This window comes from Ovis canadensis, chromosome 12 (genome assembly GCF_042477335.2).
Source record: "Ovis canadensis isolate MfBH-ARS-UI-01 breed Bighorn chromosome 12, ARS-UI_OviCan_v2, whole genome shotgun sequence".
In the NCBI taxonomy this organism is placed as follows: Eukaryota; Metazoa; Chordata; class Mammalia; order Artiodactyla; family Bovidae; genus Ovis; species Ovis canadensis.
The window spans coordinates 88,279,692-88,292,641 of record NC_091256.1 but is presented as its reverse complement, the minus strand read 5'-3'; positions in this window follow the sequence as shown (position 1 = coordinate 88,292,641).

Genomic DNA, 12,950 nt, shown 5'->3' with positions numbered 1-12,950 from the left:
GAACAGATAGTCTCTGCCAGACAAGGTACCCTTCAGACATATCCCTCCAGATGGACTCATCTGAATAAGAAATCACGGAGGGACATCCAAATTAGTTAAGAGGATAATCACCTTGGCTTTGGATTTGCGACCTTTTCTGACTCACTGGTTTAGAGGATGCTGCGATTTCTTTGGGGATCTGGCTTTTGCACTGGAGCTCACTGCCTTTTCCATGTGACGAGAGGCATCAAGTGTCTCCATGTTCCCCTTGTCCTTACTGTAACCTCAGTGAATACATAGAAGAGGAAAAAGAAATTGAGGTCCCTCCTGGCAACAGACTCAGCAAGTAGTTGCGAAGGAACTGGGGTTGTGAAAACGAAACCTTTAATGTACATGCCAGTCCAGAAGTCTGCTTTCCGTTAACCAATATTTAACTTTCTTTAGTAAATCTGGGTTCTCGAAAGCCATAGTAGGTTACAGACAGAGCTAAGGGAAATGTTTCTGAGAGTTTCATTGCCAGATCTAATGCAAGTAATCTCAGGCAGAATAGTTGGAAGGTCTTTGGGCTCCGGTGGGCTTTTCAACACTGGAAGCTGAGGGTCAACGGGGAGAATTTGAAAGCAGGGACCCAGATCTGCAAGTCACTCTTGAGACCAAGCTGTTCTCATGAATCTTTCAACTGCACATTACAGGTGGACAGGTCACCCGCGTTACTAACATCCTGCATTAGGTGAGGCTTACTGTTCATCACAGCAGCCCCAGGACCGGCCTGCTGGGGATGGAACCCACGCCTCCTTGCAGAGGAAGCTCAGAGTCTTAAAACTGGATCACCAGGGAAGTCCCCACCTATAATATTCTTACCACGCGGAACAGCGTCTATCATGTAGTAACAGATACTTGCTGAATGAATTGCTGACATTATCAAAGACACTCAACTACTTTTTACACATCATTGCATTTCAATTACAAACTTGCAATTACCTTACAGGGCATTGGGTCTTACTCTCCTCATTTCACAGATAAGAAGATGAGCCTCAGAAAGGTTAAACAGATTGCCCAACCTAGAAAAAGAGCTGTTTGTTTCTAAAACTCCTGTAACAACACACCATCAACTTATCTCACCCTTAGTCTTGAAATCATTTATTAAGGAACTATTTATAACCATCCTAACGGCAACAAACCGGTTACCTCCAGTTATTCTAAATTAGCCTTTCAAGAAAATTAAGCGTTCCTGTGCTTATTCACGCGCTTAGGCAAGAGATCGGTCAGTGTCTACTGCTATGTGCCAAAGACATCACCAGGTTCTGGGAAAACGGACCAAGAAGACCTGAGTTCCTGTGCTTAGAGATCTGGAGAGACCCACACGAAAGTGGAAAACTAGAACACAGAAGGCAGAGAGGTACGGGGTGTTAGGGGATCTGAGCCCTGCTTCCCTCGAAAATGGCAGACACGTGAGAAGAGTTAAGAAGCGCAGGATGGGACTTCCCTGGCAGTCCAGTGGCTAAGACTCTCTGCTCCCGACGAAGGAGGCGCAGGTTTGATCCCTGGTCAGGGAGCTAAGGTCCTGCCTGCTGCACGGTGTGGCCAATTTTTTTTTTTTTTTAATAAAAAAGAAGCCCCAGGCTGAAAACACTGCTGGATTCTCATGCACTAAGACGGTCACAGGACAATGTCCACGTTCACCTGCTAGACTCATTTCCAGTTTTGGTAAATTGCCCGTCATCCTTCTCCTGGTTTAAAAGCTCTGTGGGCTTTCACTCTAAAGGGTTACAAACTCTGTGCTAACATGCTTTGTTTCCAGGCATTTCATTTGCTAATCCTCTCATCATTTGTTGCTGTTTTTCTCTGTATATCCATTACATTCATTGTAAATCATGGAGCCAAAAATTAGAATCAGCCCCCGCTAAAAAACACTGGAGCAATGATACATATCACATAAAAGAGAAGCCCTCCTGTGAGTCTACTCCTGTTTATATATCCCAGGGTGTGGGGGGTCGATTTCTATGTGTGCAAGCAATTCTTGAATGACATGTCATATTCTTGATGTCCGATCAAGTCCCTTAAATGACACTGACTGCAATCTTTCCATTTCCCCTTTTCCTTTTAATCACCCTCCTCCAATCCAACCGGAGCTTTCGGATTTTCCATCTTTAGAAGTGTCCACGTGTTATAGCTTTTAGGCTCACTTCTAAGCAAAGTAGTAGTTTAGGAGAAGAAACTAGCAAAAGAAAACACGCACATGAATAAGTCGCAGATTCTAATTAAACAACTCACTAACTCCGGTGTAGTTTTATTTTTATTGACAGTAAAAACCAAGAAACATTTGTCTGTTTATTACGATGCACGCCCTACCTGTGCGGCCCTGACTTGCGCATTTATGGTCGTTGCAGTTATAAAACAAGAAAACAGCTATGGGAGTTCACATTTTTAAAAGATTGTGAAGCAATTTTGAAAAATAATTGAAATATCACTATTACAGCTATCACCAAAATAATTCAGATGTTTCCATAGCTGCAACAAAAGTACGCTGCTGTTCAACTGGTTGCCTGGAAATACAGAAATGCATTTCTAGTCAACTGTTTTCTGTGGGTTAAGTGTCATATCTTTTTGTCTTTTCGTACTGTACCACAGAAAATGGTTGAATAGAAAGAGATCAAATCAGTCAGTCCTAAAGAAAATCAACCCTGAATATTCACTGGAAGGACTGATGCTGAAGCTGAAGCTCCAATACTTTGGCCACCTGATGGGAAGCGCCGACTCATTGGAAAAGATCTGGTGTTGGGAATGACTGAAGGCAGGAGGAGAAGGGGACGACAGAGGATGAGATGGTTGGATGGCATGACCTACTCGATGGATATGAGTTTGAGCAAAGCTCCAGGAGACAGTGAAGGACAGGGAGGCCTGGTTGCTGCAATCCATGGGGTTGCAAACAGTTGGACACAGCTGAGCAACTGAACAACACCATTTTCTGTGGGTTCACCTGTGATTTGCAACTGAAGCTCAAACTCTTTTACTGAAAGAAAGAAAGAAAGGGTGTAAGGAGGGAGGGAGGAAAGGAAGGAAGGCAGAGAAGAAAAAACTGTAATAGAAGCCCTTTGTAATATTGCTGCTTTTGCACTTCGCTCTGGTGCCGTACCTACATACACATGCTATCTGCTATAGCACATCTATCATAGCTCAATTTTCTAGGTCCCAGATATCTTTCGAAGTGCTTTTCAAACATCAAATCATTGTATCTTCATAACTCAGCTGCTTTATAGTTGAGGAATTGAAGGTACGGAGAAGTTAACTAACTTTCCCAAGGATGCGCAGCGTGTAAGTGGTGGGACTGGGTTCAAAAGCAGCACCGCCCAAAACAAACGCAATACGAGCCACGTCTGTAATTCTAAGCTTTCAAGCAGTCGCGTCAAAAGTGGTAGAGAGCCATTAAATGAATTCTCACACATTGTATTTCACCCAAAATATTGGATTGGCCAGAAAGTTTGTGTTTTATGAACTCTTTTGGTCAACCTAATATCATTTCAACATGCAGCTAATTTTAAAAAGAGATATTTTCCCATTCTTTTGTGCACACCACAAAGTCCAGTAGGTATTTGCATATATAGGGCATCTCCTTGTGAACCAGCCAGTCACACACGTGATCTCTGTGCATGAGTATAGCAAGTGGCAACTATTTTGTGCAAGACAGTTCTAGAGTTTGGGCATTTTGTTTTTCTTTTGATGTTTGACATTAATCAATAGCAGTGTCAAATGATGAATCTTGGAAAATGCAGAACATTTCCATTGGGTTAGTGGAATTAACTTATATGTATATAAGTCAGTTCTAGATAACAATACAAGTACTTGATGTCTGTCTGGACTTCAGAAGCTGCCTCGGGCCCACAGCTGAGTTGTAAATACCGCCTACCGCTTACAAGAATAGGAACCTACCTCATGCAGATGTTCCCACCCTCCCCCACATGTGCTCAGCTCCACTGCACAGCATCAGGTGTCCTCCCTCCTCCACCCCTCCCCCTCCCCACCCCTCCCCCTCTCCCCTCCCTGTCCTTCCCCTCCATCCCCTGCATCTGCCCATTTCCTCTGCTGGGTGTGCAGCTCTTTCTGCCCCAGGCTCCTCTTCCAAGGACCCTTCTTTCTTTGTGTGTGTTCCCAATGCAGAAGGTCTTCTTAAAGCTCCAAAGTGGTTTTTCGTTGTTTAGTTGCTAAATCATATCTAACTCTGTGTTTGCATATACACAGATCAGCACACCAGGCTTCCCTTTCTCTGTCTCCTGGAGTTTGCGCAAACTCATTTCCATCGAGTCGGTGACGCCACCCAACCATCTCATCATCTGTTACACCTTCAGTCTTTCCCAGCATCAGGGTCTTTTCCAATAAGTCACTTCTTCGCATCAGGTGGCCAAAGCATTGGAGTTTCAGCTTCAGCATCAGTCCTTCCAACGAATATTCAGGGTTGATTTCCTGTAGGATGGACTGGTTGGATCTCCTTGCAGTCCAAGGGACTCTCAAGGGTTTTCTCCAGCACCACAGTTCAAAAGCATCAAATCTTTGGCACTCAGCCTTCTTTATGGTCCAGCTCTCACATCCATACCTGACTACTGGAAAAACCATAGCTTCAACTATACAGACCTTTGTTGGAAAAGTGATGTCTCTGCTTTTTAATATGCTATCTCGGTTTGTCATAGCTTTGCTTCCAAGGAGGAAGCATCTTTTAATTTCATGGCTGCAGTCATGATCCGCAGTGACTTTGGAGCCCAAGAAAATAAAGTCTGTCACTATTTCCACTTTTTCCCCATCTATTTCCCATGAAGTGACAGGAAGTCCTCTGCTTGATGCTGTTTTCCATCTGCTGAGATCAGGTGCTTCTCTGGTCAAGAGGACACAGCGTCTGGGAGCCCAGCATCTGGGAGCGTCCAGGACCCGGACGGCACGTGGGGGGAGGACCTATTCAGGGGGAACGGCCGTGCCCGGTAACACTTCCTGTATGACTGCCACTGGGCACTTTTTTAAAAGCCATTTTAAAACATTGAGGTTTAATAATGTTAACCTTTATTTTAACATGATTGCTTGGCTTGAACTCCTATGGATTCCCATAAAATACCAGTTTGGCTTTGTCAGAGTTTCTTCTAGTAATAATTCCATTGTAAAAGGATTACCCCTGTGCACTTTATCCCCGATGGTTTGCCTGCTTCTACTGATGTTCCTGAACATTCTTCAGGATCACCAGTGGGTAGCTATGTGGGCATTCCTCACTTCCCTCTCCCATATGGAACTGGATCAAAGGAGCTCTTGCTGCTGCCGCTAAGTCACTTCAGTTGTATCTGATTCTGTGTGACCCCATAGACGGCAGCCCACCAGGCTCCTCCATTCATGGGATTCTCCAGGCAAGAATACTGGAGTGGGCTGCCATTTCCTTCTCTAATGCATGAAAGTGAAAAGTAAAAGTGAAAGTGAAGTCACTCAGTCGAGTCCGACTCTTCACCACCCCATTGACTACAGCCCCCCAGGCTCCTCCATTCATGGGATTTTCCAGGCAAGAGTACTGGAGTGGGGTGCCATTGCCTTCTCCAAAATGGGACACTATGTGGCCCTAAAAATTATTGATCGTGAACCTTGGTACATAACATCCCCCTCTTGATCAACATTTGGTGTTCTCAGGCAGTCCTAAAAGATAAAAACACTCATCTAAGAGCAGCGCAGTGGGGAAAGAGGAAGCCCACCCCCATCTGCCTCCCTGTGGAGAGTTCCTGGTGGGAGGTCGTGGGCAAATGACGGTGGGAAGTCTCAGCTCTCTACACAAGCTGGGAACACTCTCATCCCCCCAATCTTGTGATGTCCTAAGTCACCCAGGGGCAATTTCTGCCCAACAGAGACAACAGGGTCCCCAAGTACGGCCTCATCGGTTCCTTAACAACGGATTCCAGCCTGGGGAGGGGGAGTGTTATTGTTGTTATTGTTGCTAAACCAAGTCCGGCTCTGTACGGCCCCAGGGACTGTAGCCTGCTAGGCTCCTCTGTCCATGAGATTTCCCAGGCAAGAATACTGGAGTAGGTTGCCAGTTCCTCCTCCAAGGGATGTTCCCGAACCAGGGATCGAACCTGCATTGGCAGGCACATTCTTTGCCATGGAGCCATCCGTGAACCCTTAGCCCAGGGGAGGCTCAACTCCATTTTGACTGAAGGAACCGCCTCTGAGGCTCTGCATCTTCAGAGTCTGTCTCAAGCTCCTTCGCTGCTTCTTGAGAGGGAGGCAGGAGGCGTAGGGAGAAGACAGGTCCAGTGGCTGTCAACGATGAATGTCTACAAAATTTCATCTACCATGCCCACCTCCAACCACCTCGTGCTGAAGCAGGAGGGCAGGGCACAGGGCACACAAAGAATGACGTAGCTCAAGGGCACAGCACAAACTGGTTAGAACCAAATGGGCCCAAGACAGCAGACAAGTCAATGTGACTGTCCTTGGTCTTCAGTATACACTCATTATAACACAGAGCAAGCTAAATGACACACTCAGAGCTGTCTTGACAGTTCCCCGTTGGAACATTAAAGACCAAGCGGTCAGCAGCCTAACCCTGGAAATCCCTGCCCCTTCCCCTGAAATAGGTGGACTAATCCTCCCACTCATTAGCCTATGAAATCACCCAGCCCATAGTAGCTAACCACACAACATTTCAAGGCTGCCCTCACCCTCTGTGATGGCCCCACACTCTGTCTTTCTGAATAAATCCACTGCTTACCTATCACTTTGTCTCTCACTGAATTCTTTCTGTGATGAGACATCAAGAACCTGAGCTTCATTTGGTCCTGTAACCAGGTCTGTGATCTCAGTTGGAAGACCAAGGGTTTTGGCTGGGTTCAAATCCCGACCCCGTGGGTTCATGTCCTAATCTGAGATAAACGGTTTCAGTCCTGTGTACAAACAATCCAACTTGTCTGCAGAATAGCCAGTCTTTCCCATGCAAATTTATGCATGTTTTATTCCTAAACCTCTACGTGTAAGACAACAAATTAGGTAGAAAGAACAGGAAAAGTTGGAGTCAGTGTCAAATCCTGATCCTCACCTGACCTTTAAGGAGTCAGATAACGAGGACCAGCTGCCTGAGTTCCCTGTCTCTCAGTTTCTACATCCATAAAATGGGCAGAGTAGTGTGTACCCTGTTGACATGGGCATGGTAAGATTCAAAGAAGGCAATACAAATGTCACATGATTGTGGGTCTCCTTCTGCTGCAGAGACCAGTGCACTTGCCAGTAGTGAGAGAGGAGGGAAGGGGGCAGGTCACAGCCTTTAAAAGAATGAGATAGCCTGAGGACGTGACATAAAGTGACGTGAACTAAGCAGGTCCAAGATGGTGGGCAGTCGACCTCCGCTGAACCTTAAGCCTCAGTATACATTCATTGTAACACATCAGCTGGCTAACTGATACACCCACCAGCACCATGACCATTATGAGACCAACCATCAAAGATCAAAAAGTGGGTGGTGGCCCAGTTCCTGGAAATCCTTGCCCCTTCCCTAAAGTAACTGAAATAATCCTCCCACTCACTAGCCTATGAAATTACTCAGTGCATGAAAACTAACTGTGCCATATTTCAAGGACTATTCTTGTGTTCTGAGATGGACTATATATACTTTGTCTCCAAATAAATCCTGTTCTTACCTATCACTTTGTCTCTCACTGAATTCTTTCTGTGATGAAACATCAAGAACCTGGGTTTCGTTATGTCCTCGAAACCAGATGTGTAACCTCAGTTAAAAGACCAGTTTAAAAAGATTTGGGTTCAAATCCCAAATCTTGTCACATGGTTACATGGCTTCAGCAGCACCATGAAGTTTATGGAGTTCAAGTCAACTAGTTTGTATCACAAAATGTACAATGGAGGACTGATTGATTTTTCAAAACCTATAACCTCTAGACTGATTTCAGATCAGTTCAGTTTAGTTCAGTCACTCAGTCGTGTCCAAGTCTTTGTCACTCCATGAATTGCATCCTGCCAGGCCTCCCTGTCCATCACCAACTCCCGGAGTTCACTCAAACCCACATCCATTGAGTCAGTCATGCCATCCAGCCATCTCATCTTTTGTCGTCCACTTTTCCTCCCGCCCCCAATCCCTCCTAGCATCAGAGTCTTTTCCAATGAGTCAACTCTTTGGACGAGGTGGCTAAAGTACTGGAGTTTCAGCTTTAGCATCATTCCTTGCAAAGAACACCCAGGGCTGATCTCCTTTAGAATGGACTGGTTGGATCCCCTTGCAGCCCATGGGACTCTCAAGAGTCTTCTCCAACACCACAGTTCAAAAGCTTTAATTCTTCAGTGCTCAACTTTCTTCACAGTCCAACTATCACATCCATACATGACTACTGGAAAAACCATAGCCTTGACTAGATGCACCTTTGTTGGCAAAGTAATGTCTCTGCTTTTGAATATGCTATCCAGGTTGGTCATAACTTTCCTTCCAAGGAGTAAGCCTCTTTTAATTTCATGGCTGCAATTACCATCTGCAGTGATTTTGGAGCCCCCAAAAATAAAGTCTGACACTGTTTCCACTGTTTCCCCATCAATTTTCCATGTAGTGATGGGACCAGATGCTAGGATCTTAGTTTTCTGAATGTTGAACTTTAAGCCAACTTTTTCACTCTCCTCTTTCACTTTCATCAAGAGGCTTTTTAGTTCCTCTTCACTTTCTGCCATAAGGGTGGTGTCATCTGCATATCTGAGTATGTCAAATAAAAAACGCATTTATAGAATTTACTTTCCTTTGATAAAGAGGTACCTCTGGAAGATGAAGGGTGAAGTCTCAACACGAGTCTATTATATTGACGTTAAAATCTATCTCTGAGTGAATTTCTCCTCCATTATTTTGTTTAACCTTCACAAAACCAAGCATGTCTAATGGTATATGTTATGGTTATAGATTAATAGTAAGATAGAGTAGAGCCAATGTTTCAGCCAATTAGAAAGTCCCCAGTTGTCTAATCCACCCCACTCACCATTAAGCATTTGATATTTGTCTGAAAGCCGGAAAAACTGGAAAACCCAGATCTTCTTGTTACTGAAAGAGCATGTGGGATCAGGCTGCTCACTGCTCAAAAGCCAATAAACAGGCCAGGCTGGTGGAAAGGAAAGTCTACTTTCTTTCAGATGCTAGCAACTGGGCGGGCGTGCGGGCAGGTCACAGAAACCTGTCCAAAGGCCACTCCCCTTCCACCTGAGACCATGGGGCAAGAGCTCTCATAGAGAGAAAGCAGGGGAGGGGGGCGTGCGCGGGGAAGGGGGGATACGCAGAAACAGCGCAGTCATCTCTCACAGCCATCTTCAATTGGCCTTCAGTGGTCTGACCAGCATCGTCTTGGTTGTTTTAAGTACAGTTAATCTTCACTTCCAGGGTGCACTTATTCCCGCTTCTTTGCAGTCGATTCTTGGAATTGTGGCAGCTCGTGTCCCGGCTACAGTCTGATCATCGTGTGGTTAACTTCTCCACCTGGGGTTTTAGTGTCTATAAGGCAGCTCACAGGATATGGCTCAGAATATTATCTACAGCCCTTGAGAGAGAGCTAACAGTCCTCGACTCTGCTTAACGCCTACATTACTATTGTTTAGTCTCCTGACTGTTTTCCTCTGTTTCAGCATTTCTCACTTCTCTGATTAAACTTAGTCTTTGACTAAAGCTTCCCGCAGGCGTAAGGCAGGCAGCGGGCATGGTGCGGGGGCCTGGACCATAGGGTCCTGCTCCATTTAACTCCCTCCTTTCTTTCTTTCCTTCAGTCTAGGTCAGTGTTTCCCAAACTTTGAATTCAAGGAATTACGATGCACTGTCTTGTTTTGTTATCGTTACCGTTTTATTTTGTCTTGTGTGTGTGTGACTTTTGGTCCCACAGTGCACCATGGAGGATCTTAGCTCCCTGACAAAAGATCAAACCCACGCCCCCTGCCCTGGGAGCAGAGTTTTAACCACCAGGGAACCCACACAGTCGCTTTGTTGCTTTTGTTTCTCCTAAGCAAATTCAAGTAAATCAAACTTTACAGAACTTCAAAGGTGTTCATTCCTGTGTCTTGGCATGGGCGAGCCATAGACTTCAGGACCTAAAATGGCTTTAGAAACTGCAGATCGACCCCAGGACCCCCAGTAAGACCACCTGCTCTTGCCACTGCTGTTTCCTTCAGCTAAGCACTCCAACAGCTGAAACTGATAACTACAGTTACCAGGAACTGCCTCTATGCCAGTCATGACAATAGGCATCTTTTGTTGATTATCTCTGATCCATACCACAGAAAAAGATGGGTGTAACTATCACTATTTACAGAAGGAAAAACAGAGGTTTCAGCCAAGGAGAGCAACACCCTGAGGTCCCTTGGCTAGAGAGCAATGTGGTCAAAACTCAAGCCTGAGGTGTATCCCATGCAAATAGCTCTTTGTATTAGGATGTACCACAGTCGTGATGCCCAGTTCAGAATTCTGCTAGATAGACTTGCTGTGATAACCCAGGCCATGTAAAAGGCCATGTAAATACACATTATTTTTGATATGATCTCTGCTTTATCCAAAGGCTAAAAACAGTAACACTCAGGAAGCAGGCAGTGCTCACTCTTGATCCAATTTAGTTTTCAAGATATACTCACGACACAGGAACTGATTTATCTACGATGTTTCATGGATGAGGCTGAGTAACGTGCCCAAAATCACCCACCTTATCAGGGACAAGGGTGTAGCCCCAGTGTCTTGGGCTTTGGTTACCATTATGGAGCCAGCCTATACCCTAGGAAGCTAGGGCCCAGCTGCCAGGGGATCAGGCTTTGGGAGAAATGGCATCTGAAATACAGAAGTCTAATGATCATCTGGTTTCTGTTGTTCAAGGGTACTGACTTTCAGTTGCAAATTTGTTCAAAGAGATTCTGAAGCAAAAAGCATGAAGCATATCATTGTACAAAGAACTTCCCTGAAATCTACCCTTGGTATACACTTCAAATATTGAGGGCTAGGAAATAAAGCGTCTTGCTGATATAACAGCTGTGGAGCGAGCTAAACCTCTCTTTGAAAGGACTTGGATAGCAACACTGATGAGCTTGAGAAAACTCTGGGAGACAGAAAGGAACAGGGAAGCCTGGTGTGCTGCCGTCCATGGGGTCGCAAAGAGTCAGACACGACTTAGCAACTGAGCAACAACAGCAATCTCATCTTGAGGCTTCCCAGGTGGCTCAGGGCTAAGGAATCTGCCTGCCAGAGCTGGAGACGAAGGAGACTCAGGTTCAGTCCCGGGGTCAGGAAGATCCCCTGGAGGAGAAGATGGCAATCCTCTCCAGCACTCCTGCCTGGATGGATGAGGAGGCTGGTGGGCTACAGTCCACGGGGACACAAGTGAGCAACTGAGCATGCGTGCGTCTCATCTTGAAGATTATGACTTTGGAGGAACTAAACTAATTGGAAAGAATCAAAGTATGTGAAATTCCTTAAGAATTTATTGACTTAAATAATTTCACCTATGTTACACCTTAAAAAAAAAACTTTATATTTAGTGCAGGGAAAAGGAAGTATCTTGCTTTTCTTTCATCCCCTCTCTGGATTCCTGTTTAAGCCCTTTTACCTTATCCCTAAATTGTCCGATAGTGAGAATTCTCAGTAGCACAGTTCACCAATGTATTGTAGCTAATCCAAACCCTAACTTTCCTCTTTTCTTTTTAAATGATTTACTACTCTTATCGCTATTCTATTTGCATTTTTATTTTTTGGTCACAAGGCACATGGGATCTTAGTTCCTTGGCCAGGGAGGGAACCTACACTCCCCTCACTGGAAGGCGGAGCCTGGACTACAGGGAAGTTCCCAAACCCTAATTTCTCATAATTAGAAATCGATAGAGGCTCTAACAGAAAATTAGACAGAAAGAAAGGAGTTTTTATTATGTTAGAATAAGTCACAAAATGAAGCACTTTTTCTAAATCACTATGCCACAGACAATTCCTTTTAGCCATTGGAATTCGTCTTGAAAACAAAGTTTCTACTTGAAATAATAAATTTGATGAAAAAAATGAATGAAGTAGGACCTGTCAGGGTAGAGAAGTGAGTTCTCTTGGGCAGACAGAAAATCATACGGACGTGAGCTGTGAGGCTGATGAGATAACAGGAAAACATAAGGTTTCAAACACTTTTTATTTAATTATATTTTTCAAATGTGCCATTAACTTGTGCTAGACACTTTTCTAAGTGCTTTATAAATATTAGCTAGTTGACTCTCACAACACCCCTGTTAGGTAGGTACTGGTTTTAGCCCTCCTTCTCCAGGGTGCAGTGAAGGAAGGGCTGAGCTGGGACCCAGACTAAGCTCTCTGCTCCCCAGTCTGCTCTTGCCCAGCTCTGTGTTGTATTCCTGTGGCCATTCGTCCTAGGGTAACCAGATAACTAGACAGCAGATAACTAGGTAATTAGACAGCAAGGACATGGAAACTAAGACATATCCACCTAATACCTCAGCCAACAGTTTTGGAAAACACTGAACCTTCAGTCGTGTGCAACACTTTGTGACCCTATGAACTGTAGCCCACCAGGCTCCTCTGTCTATGCGATTTTCCAGGCAAGAATATTGGAGTGGGTTGTTGCTGCCTCCTCCAGGAGGTCTCCCTGACCCAGGGATTGAACTCATATCTCTGAAGTCTCCTGCATGGGCATGCAGGTTCTTTACCACTGGTGTCTTCTGGGAAGCATCAAAAAATAGAAAACTACTTGACTGGGAATCGAACCTAGGTCATGGTGGTGAAAGCACTGAATCCTAGCCACTAGACCACCAGGGAACTGTGCATACCGTACCGAGTCTAGACTACATCTAGCTGAATATCCTCTCAAGGAATAAACCCTGCTAATGCAAGTTTGTGCGCCCAACCCACAGTGAAGCTAAACAAACCGAAATGTCAGAGTTTGGAACAGAGAAAGGGTTAATGTGGGGCCACGCAAGGAGATGAGTGGCCATGCCCTAAAAAT